The sequence below is a fragment of the Octopus bimaculoides genome, chromosome 4, assembly GCF_046866305.1.
Source record: "Octopus bimaculoides isolate indiv1 chromosome 4, ASM4686630v1, whole genome shotgun sequence".
NCBI classification, from domain to species: Eukaryota; Metazoa; Mollusca; class Cephalopoda; order Octopoda; family Octopodidae; genus Octopus; species Octopus bimaculoides.
Genome location: NC_142931.1, coordinates 113,654,569 through 113,678,568, shown reverse-complemented (window position 1 = coordinate 113,678,568; position 24,000 = coordinate 113,654,569). Strand labels below are relative to the sequence as shown.

At 36.2% G+C, this 24,000-nt stretch overlaps 1 protein-coding gene and 1 long non-coding RNA gene across 5 annotated transcripts in view; one reads left to right on the top strand and one right to left on the bottom strand.

Annotated features, from left to right (window-relative positions):
- Nucleotides 1-24,000, bottom strand: part of LOC106878542 (myocyte-specific enhancer factor 2C) — a 421,727-nt gene that overhangs the window by 204,078 nt on the left and 193,649 nt on the right. The window lies entirely within an intron of this gene.
- Nucleotides 12,038-21,054, top strand: LOC128247620 (uncharacterized). Its single transcript, XR_008263991.2, has 3 exons — nt 12,038-12,208; nt 14,732-14,953; nt 20,881-21,054. It is a non-coding gene; the product is annotated as an uncharacterized LOC128247620 (long non-coding RNA).

Genomic DNA, 24,000 nt, shown 5'->3' with positions numbered 1-24,000 from the left:
TCAAACCAAGATTAATTCTAAAATACTGAGAAAATAAAAAATGTAATCACTGTATATATGTATGTGTGCGTGTATGTGTGCATGTGTGTATATATATTTTTTTCTACACCAAGATGCCTTTCATGATACCAACTGCAGCTGCTCCCAAGCAAGGTAATACATCCTCATGGATGGACATGATTTCAGAGACATTGCTCATATGAGAATGACACGTAGAATTATCATTCACTGTCAAGACAAGGATACACAAATGTGTACATATGTGAAGCATATCATAGATATACACACACACACATATATATATATATGAGTAAGTGGACAAACGAAAGAAGGGCACTCAATGCATTTATTGGAAGTTATGTGTATGTGTGTATACAGACACACACACGTGCGACACAATGGGATTCTGTCAACCACTTTAAACAAGCAAGTGCCTTGCTTGTTTCAAGTAGGTAGTCTTTTATTTCATACATTATCGAAGACACAAATTGAAAGGGTGAATTATACACACATACATACCAATATATATATATATGTATATATATATATATATATATATATATATATATATATATATATACATATATATATATACACATACATATATGTAAATATATACATACATATACATATGTGTGTGTTTAGAAATATATATACATATGTAAAATATATATAGGGTGGTAAATTTTTAGAAAATTCACCACCAGTGGCCCAGCATGCGTAAAAAGTCAATAGACAACATATTCTCAAAATGAAATAGTGTACATTTAAACACAAGAGAAAACTACCTTCAACAGGCAATTTTTGCATGCTAGAAGAAGTAGTCAAAACAACCAAAACCACATTTAAGGGCAATCTTCAAAAGGAATATATATATATATATATATATATATATATATATATATATATATATATATATATATATATATTGAGGGGTATTCCATTAAGAATGCATTAAAGTACAAAATACAGCTCGTTAACCCTTAGAATTACCAGATTGCCAGCACTATTATAGTATACTACCAATTCTATATCTATATCTATATATAGGCTTTCAATAAAGGTGGAGGGTCTGATAAAATAAGTTGCTTTTCTTTTTCTGTTTCTAAACTTTTATCCTGCTCTGTGCAGCACCTGCTTATTCTGTCATTGCAACTTAGACTTTATTTGAATAATTCCTGTATCTGACAGCTAAGGCCAATCACTATTAGTCAGGGTCTGAAAAGTTTCCCATTCTGCCAGAAGAGGGTTGGTTAGTGACCAGGAGTGGAATTTGAATTTCAAATGGGAACAGCCAGAAAAGCTGTGTGAGGAGTAATTTGCCTGAAAGGAAAGATAAAAACAGGAGAGGGAGGGAAGAAAGAGAGAGAGAGAGAGAGAGAGAGAGAGAGAGAGATAGAAGAACAATGGGTGAGAGAGAAGGTAAGACGGAGAGAGAGAAGGTAAGACGGAGAGAGAGTAGCTAATTTCTTGATAAATACTAATAAATACTTATAAATACTTAGAATCCACTTCATACTTTTTGAGAACTATCAAAAACTTTCCAAAAGAGCTCACCATTTCATCCCACAAATAAACATACATGTAGACATAACAACACACAAAAACACATAGTTGTTTATACATGTATATAAATAACATACACAAACATATGTACAAATATACGGAATGATGGAAATGCTCTTGGTCCCTTCTGGAGCATAGGGCCAGTTTCCCGGTTTCCATGACGTATGTGTTCCCCGCTAGCTGGACGGGATGCCAGTCCATCACAGATTTTTACTCAAGAAACAGTGAGAGGAAGTTGGGGCAAAAGAGTACAACAGGGGTCACCACCTCCCCCTGCCAGAGCCTCGTGGAGCTTTAAGTGTTTTCGCTCAATAAAGACACACAACGCCCGGTCTGGGAATCGAAACCACGATCCTCCGACCGCGAGTCCATTGCCCTAACCACTGGGCCATTACGCCTCCACAATATACAAATATATATATATATATATAATTAGCTAAAGATAGTTATGGCCAGGTTTCACATCCATAAAGCACTTCGCATTATAGCATCCTTTCAGACCATATATATATATATCATCATCATCATCATCATCGTTTAACGTCCGCTTTCCATGCTAGCATGGGTTGGACGATTTGACTGAGGACTGGTGAAACCGGATGGCAACACCAGGCTCCAGTCTGATTTGGCAGAGTTTCTACAGCTGGATGCCCTTCCTAACGCCAACCACTCAGAGAGTGTAGTGGGTGCTTTTACGTGTCACCCGCACGAAATATATATATATATATATATATATATATATATATATATATATATATATAATAATAATAATAATATAGATTTAATCAAAAGATTAAATGTGGTACTTAAAATGTTTGAGGCACCAGAATTTGGTAGGGTAAAAACCAAAAACAAAATCAAGAGATTTGGTGAATAAAATTTGAAGAAAAGCAACAAAAATTCAATAGGTTATAACCTATTGAATTTTTGTTGCTTTTCTTCAAATATATATATATATATATATATATATATATATACTGAGAGAGAGAGAGTGAGAGAAGGAGGGAGAGTGAAAAACAGTGATAGATAGATAGATAGATAGATACAGAGACAGATAGACAGAGTTATGTAATTATTATCAAAAGGTCAAAAGGATCGACAGCTGTAGAATTTTATTCAATTTTCAAAGAAATTCATTTCCACTGAAATACATGGACAAGTGTGTGTGTATGTGTGTGAAGGTGGGGGGGGGGGAGATAGCGGAAACTTTGATTAAGTGCAGGCATGTTAAGCAACCACCCACATAACGCCGAAACTAATCCTCTTTATTAACAGGAATGTGTCTAAGTACCAATGAAAGACAAAAACCTACAAAAATAAGACAAATCTGTCAATAAAACAACAACACAAACACTAACAAACTAACACCTCAAACATCACTTCCTGAGTACTTGTTACTCTTCATCTTATTAGGACTGCATTCTTGTGTTAATTTCCAGGAACCCCCCCCCCCCTTGCAAATACGTTTTACTTCTAAGTGGAGCAAGAACAACAACAAATACAAAACAAAGGGTAAAAACTAAACATATAGGTCTTACATTGAAGTGTTTTATCTTTTTTTCTTTATTTTTAATGTTTTATGAAGAGAATAAGATGAAGAGTAACAAGTACTCAGGAAGTGATGTTTGAGGTGTTGGTTTGTTAGTGTTTGTGTTGTTGTTTTATTGACAGATTTGTCTTGTTATTTTTGTGGGTTTTTGTCTTTCATTTTATAAGTTTGCAAATCATCATCATCATCATTTAACGTCCGGTTTCCATGCTAGCATGGGTTGGACGATTTGACTGGGCACTGGTGAACCGGATGGCTACACCAGGCTCCAATCTGATTTGGCAGAGTTTCTACAGCTGGATGCCCTTCCTAACGCTAACCACTCCGAGAGTGTAGTAGGTGCTTTTACGTGCCACCGGCACAAAGGCCATTCAGGCGGTACTGGCAACGGTCACGCTCAAAATGGTGTATTTTACGTGCCACCTGCACAGGAGCCAGTCCAGCGGCACTGGCACGATCTCGCCAAATAAATTTGAAATTTTATTACAATATGATTAATGTTGACAAAATAATTATTTGATTAGAAAAAGGCCAATTGTATTCTAAACAACTGATGGAAGGGATGATGATGATGATGATGACAAAGACGTCAATGATGATGATGACTCAGATGACTATTAGTATGATGATAATGCTGAAAACGATGTTTGATAGCTGATGTTCTTGTTAAGTGGGTGTTTGCAATAATCTAACATGAAATTTTGCTTGGTTTTAATTTAGATCACTTTTAAACAATAAAACTAGCATCATAGATCTAAAGTAGTTTTTGGTAAGTTGGTATCAGAAGGGTTAAATAATTTATTGGTATATTTACGCCAATAAAATTACAAATTCATATGGCCTGCTTGAAATAGCAGCTAAATCTCCATCAAATCACAGCTTGTCATTTTTATACATGGGTGACTACATCAGATAATGTAGTCATAAATCATAAATCAACTTAATCAGGGCTGACATCAGCATAAAATCAATATGTAATACTTCAACATATTCAGACCAATAAGATTACAGCATAACTTAAACTGCTAGAAATAGCAGCAAAATTTCCCTTGAATCATCCGACAATATTAAAATGTAGATAATTGTATTAGATACCTTAGTCGTAAAAACCCCTAATAAATTCACCTTTGATCATAAGTCCGCTTGATCAGGATTAATCTAAAGCTAAACAGGAATAACAATGATGAGAACTTCAGCATATCAAAAATATAACCTAACAGCTAGACATAGACACAGCTGTGTGGTAAGAAGCTTGCTTCCCAACCACATGGTTCTGGGTTCAGTCCCACAGTGTGACAACTTAAGCAAGTGTCTTCCACTATAGCCTCAGGCTAACCAAAGCCTTGTGGGTGGATTTGGTAGACAGAAACTGAAAGAAGTCCTTTGTAAATATATATATATATATATATTCTCAATCGCAGAATAATGCTAATAATATAGCCTGAACAGGATAAACTACCCCTATTTTGCAGAGAAATGTGTAGGTGGCTAGCTGTAGACTTGAACTCACATCCCGTTTGTTTATTTACGTTTGTCGTAATTTGAATTTAACATATATATATATATTCAGTCGACTAAAATTCTTCAAGGCAGTGCCCCAGCATGGCCAGTCTAATGACTGAATCAAGTAAAATATAAAGCAAATTATTTCAGGTAATCTAGTGGATGAAGAAGGGAGCAAGGGCTCTCTGAAAGATAAGTGGACAAATAACTGGATAAATAGACCTGAGGCTATTTGTCTCTCATTTGCTTAACATAACTAAGTCGGACATTGAGTGAGATCTTCAAGACTTTTTTTTTTACTAAGAAATAGAGAACTACTCAAACACACACACACACACACACAGATATATGGATGTATGTGAGTGCATACATGTGTGTTTATATTTCTTTTTATGGGTCAGTGAAATTGGAATGGGAAAAAAAAAAGAAAATAGGTAACATTCACTCTTGTTATAGGCTACAGCAATGGCTCATTTAAAAATAGTAACCAGCTGCAAAGAAAGCACACGCATGTACACACACATATACATGCACCTGTTTACATAAGAAATTGAACATATGATACTAAATGGAATTCAACAAGCCCAGATTATTTTGTTTTGCTCTTGCATGACAACCAAAATTACCAATATCACAGAACTTGCAGCCTTTTATAGAATATAGCAACAGACCAGATAAAACACTTTTTTGGCATCTCCTTCTACATCTTGGATAACTGGGGTGCTGTCAAATAAACTGGATCAACTATCTTCATGCCACAGATCACATAAACAAACTGTGACCGGAATACACACTTGGCAATCCGACAGATAATAAACACACACACACATATATATATATATATATATATATATATATATGTATATGTATATATATTCTTTTATTTGTTTCAGTCATTTGACTGTAGCCATGCTGGAGCACTGCCTTAAAAGGTCTTAGTCAAAGAAATCGACCCCAGGACTTATTCGTTGTAAGCCTAGTACTTATTTCATCTGCCTCCTTTGCTGAAGTGCTAAGTTACACGGACATAAACACACCAGCAACGGTTGTCAAGCAATGGTGGTGGGACAAACACATACACACACACTGCCTTCCTTTTCTCTTGGACTTTCCTCTGTCTCCTGTTTCTGAAGAAGAGCGTCTGCTCGAAACATCAAACCATCTTTCTTTCCTTCCCTGAGCATCTGCTAATACTTTGCATATACCACATCCTCGTGTTGTTGTTTTTTTTTTCTTGTGTTTGTTTTTCGATGCACCAGGGTACCATTATGATTATTATCGTTATTATTATTATTATTATAATAAAGGCAGTGAACTGGTAGAATCGTTAGCATGCTGGGTAAAATGCTTTGCAGTATTTTGTTCATCTTCATTTTCTGAGTTCAAATTCCACCAAGGTCAACTTTGCCTTTCATCCTTTTGGGTTCAATTAAATAAGTACCAGTCATGCACTGGGATCAAAGTAATCGACTTAATCCATTCTCCAAATTTGACGCCTTGTGCTTCCAGTAGAAAGGATTAATACTATTATTATTATCATTATTATGATCATCAGGGTAGTGGATATTATTATTATTATTATTATTATTATTATAAGAGTAGTGGATTATTATTATTATTACTTCTATTATTATTATTTTTATTACTGAGTGAGAGAGAAGTACATGCCATCAAAGTGACAGTGGGGTACAAATATACAAAGCCCAGTATACCCATCATGACTACCCGTCTGATAAGGGTATACCAGGCACATGCATCACAACCGTATGTGCGTGACACAGTGATCTCATATCAATATAAATAGTGCATGACTTTGCAGATGGGGCCCAGTTAGAATTTTCTTCAGGTCGAGTAGCCCAACCCGTTCAAAAGGTCCCTGAATAATGGTTGTTTAAGGAAAAAGAATGAAACACCCATGTTTCCAAAGGTGAATCATTCAAACCCCAAAGAATTCCTCTCAACACATGGCTATGATACTCCCCGATTACTTCTGCTCATGAGCGGAGATGCACATATCGTCAGCCACCAAGGGACATGCTCAACTGGTTAGGGTCAAACAACTGACAGGTAAATCTGTAGTATTCAGCAGAATGTACATGATAACACTACCAATCAGTTAAGATCAGAAGCCATGAGAACCACTACATGATACTGCATCAGGGCATTTATAATTACAATTATTATTATTATTATTATTATCATTATCATCACCATTACTATTATCATTATCATCATTATTATTATTATTAGTTATTATTATTAGTTGTTATTATTAGTTGTTATTATTATTATTAGGGTAGTGGATTGGTAGAATTGTTGGGGCATTGGAGAACTTACCTTGCAATATCTCTTCAGATCTTTATCTTCTGGGTTCAAAATCTCAGCAAGATAAACTTTGCCTTTTATCCCACACCTCACCACCCTCACCAGAATTGATGACATAAAGTAACAGCTAAAGTGCTGGGTCAGTGGCATCGACTACCTACCTCCCTTCATAAATTATTGGCTGTGTGCCTGGCAGAATTGTCAGCAAGTTTAATAAAATGCATAGTGGCATTTCTTCTGGCTGTTTACATTCCGAGTTCAAATTCCAGAAAGGTTGAATCTGCCTTTCATCCTTTTGGAATCAATAAAATAAAGTATCAATCAAGTCGTGTGAAAGGATGGGGCAATGTAATGAAGTAACCCCTCTCCAGAAAATTACTGGCCGAGGGCCAAAATCTGAAGCAATTATCATTGCTATTTATGATAATTAAAGGCAGATGATTTACAGATTGATAGATCATAGAAGAAAAAATATGCCTTTCTTTTCCCTACATGATATATGCATCTGTAATGTAAAACTGAAATCCATATAAGCCAACAGATTTGATCAGATATCACCTGAAAGTGTGTTGTCATAACAGTACAGTGAGCGCATGTGTGTGTGTGTTTGCATGCATGTGTGTTGGGCTATGATGTGAACCACAAGTTCTCAGTTTGGGGTATTGAGCCAAATGTATACAGTCCCTTTGTTTGCTTTCTTTTGGCTGTGCATGTTGGGTCTGAAAGAAAGAGCAAGTGCTCATGGTCTTTGCATAAATGTACAGTGTATGTGTGTGTATGTGTGTGTGTGTGTGTGTGTACATGTGTGCTGGGTTATGATGAGAACCACAAATTCTCACTTTGGGATATTGAGCCGAATGTGTATAGTCTCTGCATTCTATTTCTTTTGCTGTACCAGCACACTCTGTTAAGTGGTTGGCATGAGGAAGGGCATCCAGCCATAGAAATCGTGCTTAAATGGACAGCTGGAGTCATGAACCTGCACAGATTATTTGTTTGTAGTGATCAAATGTTTGCAATCACACCCTGTATCAAATAGACATTGCTTCTACAAGTGCAGAGTGTGCTGTGTGTCAGACATCAAAGTGACTGCAGAGCAACGTGTGATGAAGTGTTTTGCTTAAGAATACATTCTACCGCCTGGCCTAGGAATCGAAACCACAATCTGAGTGGAATACAACACCTTGACCACCAGGCCATGAGCCTTTACATGGATATATATATATATACACACACACTCAGGATTAACAGATAAGAGAGAGATCTTCGAAGATATGTATTTATTGTGCTGTTCTTTTAAACATGAAAGAAAACACAAGTGTACAAATACACAAAACTATCTGCAGGAAATCAATAATTTTTAAAATTTCTATTAAATTTCATAGCATGGTGAATAAAATGCTGCGACAATCACAGAAAACATATTGGTAGAATTGAAATTTTAAAAACCAAAACGCATAAATAAAAAAATGCGCTGAAATATAATAAAATAATTTGTGATAGGAATAAGCTGAGTGTGAAATTAATATTTTCAAACTATCCGCAACATATAGATATACATATGTGTGTGAGTGTGTATATATGTGCATGTATGTATGCATATGTGCATGTATATATATATAAATATACACACTTGCATATATATATATATATATATATATATACATAAATATATATAGTCATACGCATGTATATATGCATGTATACACACACATACATGTGCATATACAGACATATGTATTTCATGTTATTTGCACCGTTAGTGACATCCTGCACCCATATATGCATTGTGTGTGTGTGTGTGTGTGAGTATATATATATATATATATATATATATATATATATATATATTATATATTATATACAGACATACATATATTACATATATATACATATAAATATATCTAGCTCTCTCTCTTTCTCTCAACGTACATACATATATATTATATAAAGATACAGGTACAAGTACACACACACCCACACACGAACACACATATATGAGTAAGCATACACATATACATCTCCATGCATTCACATACATACATGTACTTATACACATGCACGCATGATAGACAAAAAGGCATTTGTTAGCACCAATTAGATATAGAACCTGCTACACTCAAACAAGCAGACACACCCTGCCTGTGAACCCACTACACCTCTTCTGTGTCCATGGCTTACAATGGATGTACTGTATAGAATTGCCACCAACTCATTTTCTCTGCATCAACTATGGCCATTTTTCTGTTGGCAGTAGGGTCCTGGCTTCTTTTCTAGTTGCTAAAAACCTTTACTGCTTACAAAATTTACTTTGAGGATCTCTGCATTCTAGGAATCAAGTGAACACAGCATGAGAGTGTTCTCAGGCGTGCTTGGTTTTAATTTTGCATGTTACAACCAGGAGGACTATAACTAACAACATATCATCTTAATCGTCATCATCATCATCATCATCATCATTTAACGTCTGTTTTCCATGCTGGCAGGGGTTGGATGACTTCACAGGATATGGCAAATCCAGGGGGCAACACCAGATTCCATAGTCTGTTTTGACTTGGTTTCTACAGCTGGATGCCTTTCCTAATGCCAACCACTTTACAGAGGGCACTGGATGTTTTTTTACATGGCAGCAGCACTTTTTAAGAGGCACCAGTGCTTTTCTGGTGGCACCGGCACCAGTACTTTTTACATAGCACCATCACCTATGCTTTTTAAAAACATATATATATATATATATATATATGTGTGTGTGTGCTTTTGGTGCAAATGGTTTTGTTAGGCAGTGTCAAGTTTTTCACTTCTGTAAATAATAATAATGTTATTTTTTTTTTATAAGCTTAAAGCTTACAATGATCACAGTGCAAAGGGCTAAGGAAAATAGTCTAATAATGGGGCATATGAGCCCTCGACAGAAAAAAGTAGGCTTTCCTATACATGTGGAACTTAAACCCACATCCCTCTCTTAACACGACTAAGTGTGTTACCTATTACACTAGTGAGCCAGCCTGCTCCTCCCCGTCAAATTTAAGAACTATATTAGTTCGTAGTTATCATTGTAAACAACCTTTATGTGCTTTCGATGCAAATGGTAAGTGGTGTCAAGTTTTACAATTCTGCAAATTGTATATGTGTGTGTGTGTGTGTGTGTGTGTGTGTGTGTGTGTGTGTGTGTGTGAATATTTATACATACATATGTAAGTATATATCAATTATAACAAAATGTATATGTTTGTGTTGTGTGTGTGTGTATATATATATATATATATATATATATATATATATATATATATATATATATATATATATTGCATTAATTTACATGTTTCCATGACAGTATGGAATAGATGGGCTGTAACTATACTCTTAGGGCAAGGATCAAATCTTGTTTTATGGTCTATTTATGGTACTTCGAGGTATGTTTTCTCTGGCTTGTTATCTCAACCACTTTACAAATTGTACTGGGTACATTTTATCATGATGCCAGCACTAGAGATGAGACAACTTGCATGCGCTGGTCATGTCTTCAACTCAGCACTTCACCACAGCTCATACACCCATTTATTATCTCCTTTTTGCGGTTCAGCATCTTTGGGTCAGTCTCCAACACTTCATCCCAAATCTTCAATGCCTACCACTTTCCAGGAATTCTATTTATTTGGAGCACTCTCTTTTGCTCCGTAATGTAACTGGCATCTTTTGTATGCATGTGTGTGTGTGTGTGTGTGTGTGTGTGCAAATATATATAAATACATACACACATGCTCATCTGCTCAAAAGCATATACATGTATATCCTATATATATATATATATATATATACGCATGTATCATATCTATATATACAGGGTGTGGTGAATGTGTTGTCTAAATTACAAAAGAAATGAAAATAACACTGACATCTCGTTTTAACATATATTTATCAAAGTTATATATCTTGAAATACTAAAGAGTAAATTGATTCAATAAAACCGTCATTGGCCTCAACCATGGTCTCCAGACAACTTCAGAGTCGCCTGTAACTCTTCTGGATGGTCTCTTTGTTTAAGTTGGTGAATGCTGCCATAATCCTTGCCTTCAATTCACCTTTGGTGTAACAAGGAGTTTTGTTGGTGTCTCATTCAACTGTGCCCCACATATAATAATCAAAGGGTTTACTGTCTGGGGAGTTAGGTGGCCAGATATTAGGGATGATGTGGTCACAGGGATTGTCTGACAGCCATGACTGAGTTCTTCTGCTTGTTTGGCATGGTGCAGAGTCCTGTTGCCAGACATAGGGTCTTCTAGCAGCAACCACTGTCTTGACCCAGAGCAGCACTACCTTCTCTAGGCACTTGATGTACGCCTGTGTGTTGAGTGTGAGGCCATGTCGGAAGATGACTAGAAACATAAAGTAACAATCACTACTGATCACTCCAAACTATGATGTTGATTGGATGTTTGATTTTTATCACTCTTAGTACAATTTTTGGGGAGCTGTCAAGCCAACGCTTGTTCTGTGTGTTCACCATCTGTTCATGTTGGAGCTTCTGCCACGAATGCCAAGCAGTACTGCATATTGTTCCCAAATTTCTGGTAAAGTGTATTGCGTCATGGTGGTTCTTCTCAAAGATGGTGCCCAACTGACCCTACTATACTGTGTAGTCAACAAGATCAAAAACAAGCAATGCACATGTGTGAAATTAAAAATATAAAATGGCGACAATTTACCCATCGCACCTTGTATATATGCATGTGTATTATATATACACATGTGTGTGTATCGTGTGGATAAATACACACACGCACACACACATAAATATTAATAAAAAACATGTACATACAAGCACACATACACGTATATTGACAGACAGACAAACACATCCATGTATCCATGCTCCAACACACCTTTAGAACACAACTGTAAGTGATGAGGCAATATCTATTAACTACGCAGGCAGAGAGAGAGAGAGAGAGAGATAAAGAGAGAGAGACAGAGAGAGAGAGACAGACAGACAGACAGTGACGAAGAGAGAGAATCATTCTATCGCTTGGTAATCTCTGCATCAGTAACCATAGCAACACACATGCAACACATTCACTTCATATCCTAGTAACCATTTGGTTTTTAGTTTTCTTTTCTGTAACCAAAAGCGTGTGGGAGAATCACAGTAGGTGGTAGTGTTGGCCTGACCTCAACAGGCAGCAGTTGTTGACCGAGAAACCGTTCCAAGACTGGGACAAAGTGAGCAAAATAGTGGTGTGTAATCAAGCAGAACGTGTATGCAACGTATGTATGTTTGTATATATATGTATGTATGTATATATGTATGTATGTATATATGTATGTTTGTATGTGTGGTGTGTGTGTATGTGTGTATGTTTGCATGTAAGCGTGTATTCATATCCATATCTTTATGCGCAGATCTAACCATGCATGTACATACATATGCATATACATACATATACATTCATGCGTATGTATGTATATATATATATATATATAAACATACATATATGTAAATATGTAATAGATATATATATATATATATATATATATATATATATATATATAAATACACACACACCCATACACACATATATATGTAAATATGTAATATATATATATATATATATATATATATATATATATATATATACACACACACACCCTACGAATGTAAATATGTAATATACATATATAAATATATATATATATATGTACACACTATATACGTAAATACGTAACACACACATGCATATATATATATATATACACACACACACACATACACATATATATATATATATATATATATATATATATATATATACACAGAGAAAGAGAGAGTGGGGGTAACATATATAAAAACACAGATACACAGATAACTAGAAAGATAGATAAGTGCTGGCTAACTTAATGGAGTACACCAAAAATAATTTTAAATCCAGTGAAATTATATTCAAAATTTGCAAGAAAGTCTTAAGTTTTAACGAAAACTTATTTTCAAAAATAGCAGGGCAGAGAACTCAAAAATGATAACTGCCTAAAAATTTAATTGTGACACGCAAGATTGAGTTGGTGTAATCTGAGGTAGATATGTAGGCTTTTCCGGACATGATACAGCCTAATTATGCCTTCTAAATGAAAAAGCAACCTGATCATAAATAAACTTAATGAGTGTACAGTGATTAAAAATAATTTAATCATTAGGAACCTGATGATATACACAAGTACTTATTTACAACGTAGGGAAAAAATTTTGCAATAAAAATGAAAAAGGGAAAAGGATATTTTCCAGCCGGATTGATGCTTTGTATCCGTGGCAACCACCATAGTGATTGTTATACTACAAAGCACTTGTGCGTTTCTCCTATCGAATATGCTGATATAAATGTATAATCTTCATAGGCTTATGTGTGGCTATGTGGTCATCCAGCTTGTTTTGCAGCCATGTGGTTTTGGGTTCAGTCCCACTGTGAGGCATAGCCTTGAGCCAAGCAATGTCTCGTGAGTGAATCTGGTAGATGATGGAAACTGTGTGGAAATATCTTGTATGAATATATATATATGTATGTGAGTATATATAAGTATCATCTTCGAAATGCCTAGTTTAGAATAGAAGCAGCTGATGAAGGAAAAGTTCCATATGTGGCTAGTCTGTTTTCCTATGTGTTCATTCTGTTATCCGTAAAAAAAGTCTGTTTTTTTTTTTGCTTTGTTTATGTTCCCTTCCATTTTTGTCCACGTTATTTTGATGTCCTGTACCTGGATATCCATCTATATATATACATGTAGATGTAGGTATGTACATATATGTATGTATATATGCATATACTCACATATCATTTGTATTATTATATTATCGAATGCCACGCGTCCATTTGCAAGTAAGTTTTAACTATATATATATATATATATATATATATATATATATATATATATATTTATATATGTGAGGAAGTGTATATATGAGTGTGCTAGTGTTTGTCCCATATCATTGCTTGACAACTGGTGCTGGCTTGTTTTTGTTCCCATAACTTAGCAGTTTTGCAAAAGAGAACAGTAGAATATGGGCTACATTTAAAAACAAGAACTTGGATTGATTTGTTTCACTAAAACCCTTCAAGGTAGTGCCCCAGCATGGTCACAGTCCAATGACTGAAGCAAGTTAAAAAACATTCAGATAATTGTTACCAAACACCCCACGAGAATTATAGATAATATCATAGTCATTTTACTCAACTTAAGCAAAAGCTGTCCTATAATGCATAATAATAAAGTTAAACATGACATAAAATTCAATGTTTACAATAAAAATGATTGTTGTTGGCACTCTGTCGCTTACGACGTCGAGGGTTCCAGTTGATCTGATCAACGGAACAGCCTGCTCGTGAAATTAACGTGCAAGTGGCTGAGCACTCCACAGACACGTGTACCCTTAACGTAGTTCTCGGGGATATTCAGCGTGACACAGTGTGACAAGGCTGACCCTTTGAATTACAGGCACAACAGAAACAGAAAGCAAGAGTGAGAGAAAGTTGTGGCGAGAGAGTACAGCAGTGTTCGCCACCATCCCCGCTGCTGGAGCCTTGTGGAGCTTTAGGTTTTTTCACTCAATAAACACTCACAACGCCCAGCCTGGGAATCGAAACTGCGATCCTATGACCGCGAGTCCGCTGCCCTAACCACTGGGCCATTGCGCTTTCACAATAAAAATGATTGTAAGTGATATAAATAGTATGAATTATAATTTAACTGTTAAAATAACAGAATTTTTCAGTTTTACAATAATATACAAATTTTTTTCAGATCTGAAATTTACAGCCAACAAAAAGGTTGCTTGACTGCTTTCTACGCACTGCCAACTTTGGAGGACCAAAAAACCTATGGGAAATGCAACACGATTCAGAAAAATAGTTATGCTGTTTCAATGCTTATGCTACATGTTTATACAATGTATTACGTTGACTTTTATGCCTGAAAATTTGGAAATGTACACCAGAATTCAATAAGCATGTACTTCTGGTTCTGGTAAAAATTCCTTTCTTTTTTGTGTATGTTTTGTTTGTTATTTTCCTGTTCTAGATAAGTGCCTGAAATGGTTTTGATATGGAGCATATATAATTTATAATTTGTCCTCATATACATTTTATCTATATCTGTCTGTCTATCTAATACCTATCTATAATATATATATATATATATATATATATATATATGTATATAAGTTATTTATAGAATGATTTGCTAAGTATAGACCAGTCTTTTATCAAATCTGACCCATGCCAGGCGATATGCCTATAAGGAGTGAGTGGCATTTGTGACACAGAACTTATTCAAGTACACATGCATGCAAAAACGTCTATGTACGCTTATGCACATATATGTACAAGCACACATACATACATACACACACATATATATATATATATATATATATATATGCATGCACATATATATATGCACACACACACATATATATATATATATATATGCATGCACATATATATATGCACACACACACACATATATATATATATATATATATATATATATATGTATGTATGTGTATTGTGTGTATATACAAATGCATAAAAGGCACACGCAAGCAGAGCACAAACAATAGATAAAGGAGGAGGCTGGCGATAACAAAACAATAATCGGAGAGGGAGGAGTGATGCGTGTTCGGAGAGACAGCAATCAATACATGGTGATTGTTTCAGTTGTTCTCACTATCAGTTCTAGCAAATGTTATTGTTGTTGTTGTTGTTGTTGTTACTGATGACGATGACGACGATGATGGTGTCGATGATGATGATGATGATGATGGATGGGAGCGACAAAAGACGTAATATCTGTTCGCAATACCATTAGCCAATGCCTGTACTGCAGCTGATGCAACTGCTGCTGCTGCTGATGATGATGATGATGATGGCAATGGTGACGGTGCACGCAGTTGTTGTTGTTGTTGTGATGATGGTGGTGGGGATGGAGGTGGTTGCCGTGGCGGTGGCTATGGTGATGTTAATTGTAATCGCTATTGTTTTTTGATGATGGAGAGAAAACAAAGGTGGAAAAGGAGTCCTTTGAGGTGAAGGATGGTGGCGGCGGGGGACAATGATGGAAATGAACGCGAGTGAATATGAAAGCAGCAACATTGGTGATGCCACCACTGCCATCGCCACCGCCGCCGCTGCGGCTGCTGCTGCTGTTGCCAACAGTGATGATGAATATTGTTAATGAAAATGTGAATTCTGTTAATAAATAAAGGTGAAAATGATAATAAATGATAATGAAAATAAAAATCGTTTCTCTTATATCGTCCATCGTTGTTGTTGGCACTCCGTCGCATACGACATCGAGGGTTCCAGTTGATTCCGATCAACAAAACAGCCTGCTCGTTAAATTAACGTGCAAGTGGCTGAGCACTCCACAGACATGTGTGCCCTTAACGTAGTTCTCGGGGGATATTCAGCGTGACACAGAGTGTGACATGTGTGCCCTTAACGTAGTTCTCGGGGGATATTCAGCGTGACACAGAGTGTGACAAGGCTGACCCTTTGAATTACAGGCACAACAGAAACAGGAAGTAAGAGTGAGAGAAAGTTTGTGGTGAAAGAGTACAGCAGGGTTCACCACCATCCCCTGCCGGAGCCTCGTGGAGCTTTAGGTGTTTTCGCTCAATAAACACTCACAATGCCCGGTCTGGGAATCGAAACTGCGATCCTATGACTGCGAGTCCGCTGCCCTAACCACTGGGCCATTGCGCCTCCACTTCTCTTACATAGGTACAAGGTGACAAATTTGATGGAGGTGGGCAGAGGTTTGCTAATTAAATTGACCCCCTGCACCAGACTGGGTCTTTATTTCATTAACTCAAGGACAGGGTGAAAGTCAAAGTTGACCTTAGCAGTTATGGGGACTGTTGTTGTTTTTAGCCCAACAACCCAAAGTCAGAACCATTTGCAGAGTTCAGTTCTGAACAGAGGCTTGAGTAAGAAATAAATTTAAAACATACATATTTCATCAAATGCAACAATAATTCTTAAATAATTCTAAAATTTACAGAAATATCTAAAGCAGACTGTTTCCATTAGACATTAATTAAGAGGATTAATTGTACTTAGGAATAATAGACGTAAAACTTGATTGTTTTTGTTTATTTATATTTAGGACATTTTGGAAAAAAAAACAGATACTGCAAGAAATATCAACAAACTAATATGTGTGTGTGTGTGTGTGTGTGTGTGTGTGAGTGTGTGTGAGTGTGAGTGTGAGTGTGTGTGTGTGTGTGTGTGTCATCATCATCCTCATCATCACTATCAATCAGCACCGTTGTTTGGTTTTCCATGCATTCATGGGACAGATGGAATTTGCAAAAGATTTTGTACAGCCAGATGCTTTTCCTGTTGCCAACATCACCTGTTTCCAAGTGAGACATTATTTCTGCATGATCAAAAGACAGGTAGTGACAGATACTGCTAATGTGATAGGAATACTTGTTTACAACTACATATAAATACACACACACATATATACATACATACATTCATACATACACCTGTATATATATATATATATATATATATATATATATATATATATATATTGCCCTAACTCTTCGAAACGCTTAGTTTTAGAATGGTGGCAGCTGATGAAAGAAATGTTCTCTATGTGGCCTGTGTGTTTTCTGTACTCCGTTTATCATTTTGTCCACATTTTTTTGCTACATCCTGTACCCAGATATGCATCTATATATACATGTAGATGTAGGTACATGTACATATATACATGTACATATATATGCATATATTCATATATTATTTGCATATATATATATATATATATATATATATATATATATATATATATACACACTTATATATGCACAGAGCCATTTGCACACAACCATATACATATATATTTATACATACATATAAATACATGTATGTATGTATGTATGTGTGTATGTACTTATGTATGTGCATATATTTGTCAACTTAGCATCTTGACAGACCGAAAGCAATGAGTGGTAGACTCAAAATTATGTACAGTAGCAAAAATGATTGCATGAAAGCCTTCAAAGCGGTGCTCCAGCATGGCTACAGTACAATGTCCAAAACAACTAGTAATGAGTGTGTATGTGTGTGTGTGTGTGTGTGTGTGTGTGTTTACAAAATCTCAGTGACAGAATATATGCTAAATTTGTTTGCAATGTTCCAAAGTTAACAAAATAACGGGGTGGATCGGGGGAGTTTAAAATATTTTAGAATAAATAAATAAATAAATAAATAAATAAATAGAAACATAAGAGAAAAGGGGGGAAAAAAAACAAAAAACTCATAAGGCAATGAAATCTAGAGCAAATTGTTTTCATAACAGAAATAACTTTTAGACATGTAGGAGATGCTTGTGATGTTTATATATATATATGTACGTACGTACGTATGCATGTACAAGTGTGTGACTATGTTTATTTATCAGCTGTAATATATATATATACATATATGTGTGTGTGTGTGTGTGTGTGTGTGCATGTGTATAAGAAAACAATTTGACACACACACATATACAATGCAGACATATATGCATGTATATATTTAAATTCATATATGCACAAGTACAAAAATAAAAGCTTGTATGCATTCATACATTCCCTCATAACTCTGTCGTGTATACCTCTCTCTGTCACTCTCATATATGCATACACACACTCACACACACACTATATATATATATATATATATATATATATATATATATATATATATATATATGACAAGGCGACTTCCATTCAACCCTAGGCAACGGAGTAAGTGTCACTGATGAGGATTAACTCAATCTGAAATCATTGATGGTTTGACACTCCTTGCTTGCTTTTGGGAGGTTGGTCTCCTTGTCAGTCAATACATAAGTGCTTCCTCATGGCTAAGAGTTGTTTTGACTCTTATTTCTAGCAACGGTGGTGTTGTTTAGCCCCCTTAGTCACTTTAGGGACGTTTGCACTCATGACTTTCGGCTTTTAAACTGCAGAGCGCCACCTTAATAATTTATATATATCATCAACATCATCATCGTTTAACGTCCGCTTTCCATGCTAGCATGGGTTGGACGATTTGACTGAGGACTGGCAAGCCAGAAGACTGCACCATATATATATATATATATATATATATATAACAATTAGAAAATGGAGGATAATATGCTGAACTCAACTACTTGCAGACGGTGTATCCCGTTGAACTCATTAATTTAATTCATAGCAAAAGTGACAAAAAAAGAAAGAAAAAGAAAGAAAGAACCAAAGCACAGGTGTCTATGGCAGACTATGTTATTTTGCCAACCTGGTTTACATATAGAAGTACAAAGTACATAAGGAACTAGAGGATGAACAGAAGTTTAATCTTACAGCTGTTTCGGCCTAGTTTTAGCAAGCCCCATCCTATCTGAATATTCCTTTCCGGAGTGATTATCGGATGACATTTTGAAATGGGGTTACATGCACGAACCGCTAGGCTTCTTCAGAGATTCACATAGGGTTTCATACAAATGTAGAGCAAGAGGTAAAAACAGAGGTGTGGTAGAGACCAGAAGAAAGACAACACCAAAAATAAGATAGAAATAAAAATAAAAAATAGAATTAAAATCAAAATCAAAATAAGGGTACAGCAGGAAAAAAAAAAAAATAATAATAATAATAATAAAGAATACATAAATGAAAAATGAAGGTATAGCATGTGGGACATGCAAAAATATAAAAAAGATATATGTCAAAAACCCTTAAAAATACAAGGCACACAAAGAGCCTACAAACATTATAAATAGGTAGCTGTAGACACTCCAATGCATATATATGTGTGGGCTCTTGTGCACAGCCTTACTCGGATGTCCCCTTACTCCCATGTGTGCATATACAAGTTTATATAAGCAAACATTCCACCACATACGTTGTTTGTGGCATCAGCGCTATTAGCCGTATCTAGAAAGCTGTAAGTGTTTTTTAGAAAGGAAGTTTTGTTGAGTGTGTGTGTGTCATTTCCATATATATTGGAAGGTTCTATGTAGAAGTTAATTTTATACAAGTTATTAATGTTCTAGTAGCAATAACAGTGATGGTGACGATGATGGTGACAACAACAACAACAACAATAATATGCCAAACTTTCAAACTTAGCGGTGCAAGATATCCTGTTGCTTCTTCCAACGGCTCTACCAGGGTGTCCACAAAGTCTGGGTACATGGGGATTAGTACATACTTTAAGAAATTATTAATTTCTTATATTTAATTGTTTGTTATGATTTTATTTACTCCATGTACCCAGACCTTGTGAACACCCTGTATATATATATATATATATATATATATATATATATATGAGGCAGAGAGGGTGAGATAGAGATACAAATACACATATACGCATAACTATATATGTATATGTATATCACACACACACACACATATCTCTGTGTGTGAGAGAGTGTGTATGTGTATGCATTTATTATTCATCTTTTTCTTTGTTGTTTCAACCATTATCTTTCTTTCTCTCTCCGCCAACCCATGTAATATTATTCTTGGACACAACTGTAGAACAAAAAAAAAAACAAATCTTTGCACAGGAGGCAATTTTAGAGGGTTCAATGACTTCTGTGAGAAATAAAACCAGGGAAAGTGGTAAAATGATAAAGGTTTGGGTCCTAGGGTTGATAAGTGCATATGATAAAGCATATGAGGAGCAAGGGTCTGGTGGAGCCAAAACAGAGGTGTGACTATAGTTTAGCCAGCTCCTACGATCAAAAGATCAGTTTGTAGTAGCCATAGAAAGGGTAACTGAGGAGACAGTAAGTCTGGTGACCAGATGTCAAACTGAGTTGGTGAGTAACCTTGTATCAATTAATTGAAGGTGCAGGTAATTTTCTTTTTCTTTTTTTTTCTGATTCTTTTTTTTTTTTTTTTGCAGGGTAGCAGTCTGGTCTGGCCTGTCTATGTGTGCAGTGGGTAGCTATCTCAATTTAATAATAGCCTTTGACAATTTGTTTCCTTTTGGTTTGTGATCATTTTTCTTTCTTTAATTTCTATCTGTTTTGACTGCAGCCATGCTGGAGCACTGCCTTGAACGGTTTTAGCGAAACAAATCAAGCCCAAGACATTATTTTTGTTTTCTTGTTGTTTTTTTAAGTCTGTTATTTATCCTATTGGCCGTTTTGGGCTGACCACCTAGCTCTGGGGACATAAACAAACCGATACTGGTTATCAAGTGGTAGAGGAACAGACAAGTGCAAATACAGACACACACATGCACAATGGTTTTTATTCTTATATTTTTTTACTTGTTTCAGTCATTTGACTGCAGCCATGCTGGAGCACTGCCATCAGTCCATCAAATTGACCCCAGGACTTGTTCTTTCTAAGCCTAGCACTTATTCTATTGGTCTCTTTTGCTTAACTGCCAAGTTATGGGGATGTAAACACACCAACATCGGTGGTCAAGCGATGGGAGGGGCAAACACAGACACAAATGCATTGGGCCTCACCAAGGCAATGACTAGTGACTGAGACCTTTGGAATATGCTGTGCTTGAGAAGACCCGGCAAGCCAAGTGAGACCATAACCCGTGGCCTATACCAGCGGTGTAACCAGCCTACTAATGCTTTGCTTATGAAGACCTGTTGAGGCAAGCAAAATCACAATCAAAATCAAATTTGCTGATGTGGCTGACGACAGCACCGGCTGACTGGTACCCGTGCCAATGAAACGTTAAAAGCACCATCCGAGCATGACCGTTACCAGGGTCGCTCAGTGGCACATAAAAAGTACCATTTGAGCGTGATCATTACCAGCGTCGCCTTATTGGCACTTGTACTGGTGGTAGGGGAAAAACAACATTCAAGCGAGGTCGTTGCCAGTGCCACTGGACTGGCTCCTGTGCAGGTGGTACATAAAAAACACCATTTGAGCGTGGCCGTCGCCAGTACCGCCTGACTGGCCCTTGTGCCGGTGGCACGTAAAAGCACCCACTACACTATTTGAGTGGTTGGCGTTAGGAAGGGCATCCAGCTGTAGAAACTCTGCCAGATCAGATTGGAGCTTGGTGCAGCTATCTGGCTCGCCAGTCCTCAGTCAAACCATCAAACCCATGCCAGCATGGAAAGCGGACGTTAAACGATGATGATGATGATGATATATATTCAAAATAAGCAACCGGATATCATGTGGTAATGCAGTTTCACCACTTGAACCAGTCATACTGCATTACTGCTAGATATCCTGTTGCTTATCTTGATTTTATTCACCTCACTTTGAGCTGTGCAGATAATACCGGACTGACTTGGTGCTTCAACTTAAGTACCTAATTCAACTGAATCTCAATTATTTCTTACCTCGTCAACCAAACCTCTCTCTCTCTCTCTATCTATTTATCTATCTCTCTATGTATACACACACACACACACACACAAACACATATATATATATGTATATATATATGTATATATATATATATAGGCTTCTTTCAGTTTCCATCTACTAAATCCACTCACAAGGCTTTGGTCTGCCCGAGGGTAGAGTAGAAGACACTTGCTCAAGGTGCCACGCAGTGGGACTGAACCCGGAGCCATGTGGTAGGGAAGCAAGCTTCTTACTACAGAGCCACTCCTTCGCCCGTCATCCAAATCTACTCCTGAGGCTTTGGTTGGCCCAGGGCTAAAGCAGAAGACACTTGCCTAAGGTGTCATGTAATGAGACCGAACTGGAAAACATGCGGTTGGGAAGCAAATTTCTTATCACATATAATAATGATAATAATTATTATTATTATTTCAATGTTTTGCCACAACGGCAGCAACTTCTTGTTGTGGTTGTGGTGGTGGTGGTGGGGAAACAGTCTCGTATACCGGCACTAGTATTCAACTGGTACTTATTTTACCGACTCCGAAGGGACGAAAGACAAATGGTGACACCTGAACACAGAAAAGAAAAAGAACTAGAATGCCGCCAAGCATTTTGTCCGGTGCGGCATGGATTCTGCCAGTTCATTGTTTAACAGCGGTCAGGTGTACGACAAGTCATCGATGAAGATAAAAAGAAGCGGTAAGTGAATAGACAATAAGTCAAATAAAGAAAGACAATGAAGGCGAGAAGTACGTGGGAAGTACATAGAATAAAAACATAAAGATTGAGAGAAATGAACATTAAAGGCGTCCTAAAGAAGGAAGGGCGCATTTAGCCACGTCAGGAGGAGCCTTGGTGAATTTCTGGAAGTTTTGAAGGCTGCAGTGTCAAGACAGTTAACTATGGACGTAATTAGTTTATTCCATGCTTCGACAATTCTAAATGTAAAAGAAAAATATGTTTCCGAAAGTTATGGGTGTTGCGCTGTTTCTTTTTAAAATTTATTTATAAACATGTCCACTAGAAACAGACAGAAAATGTACAAGAGAGATACAGAAAGTTAACATAAGAAGTGCAGGATGAATGCCTCAACTTCGTAACAGTCTGAAAAATACACATTTCACTTTTTTTTTTCGTTTTCTTTTTTAAGTTAATTTTTTCAGAGACAGGTTTCCGATAGTGGAAACTGCGATTACGTTGATAAAATTTAGAAATAAGAACAGGAATATTGTATTGAATTTTATTTTTTAAGATAAATATTTTTGTTTTAGAAATTTAGTATTCATTTTCTCTTTTTGTATAAGCATCAAGAAATTTTTATAAAAGTTAAATTACATTGACTGTATGTATAAACATATTTCTTAGTATTACTTACTCGTGGTAGCAAAAGTTTATTTCCTAAGTCACCCAACATGTACATGTAACGAGTGACACTAGTTTGTAAATACTTGCTAGAGATCGTTTAAGAAAAATACAAAAAGAAAAAGAACATTCAATCATTGTGACGATTATCGAAACACACTTGTCTTGTACAGGACCGAACGTTTGTGACTTCATGGATAAATGCGAACGTGCGGAAGCGCATGTGTGTCGGTCTGTATATGAATGCGTGAGAGAATGCATGTGTTCAATGTGCGTCTAACATTGTTTTCCTCGTGCGAACATTAATGAAAGAGAAACTACGCGAAGT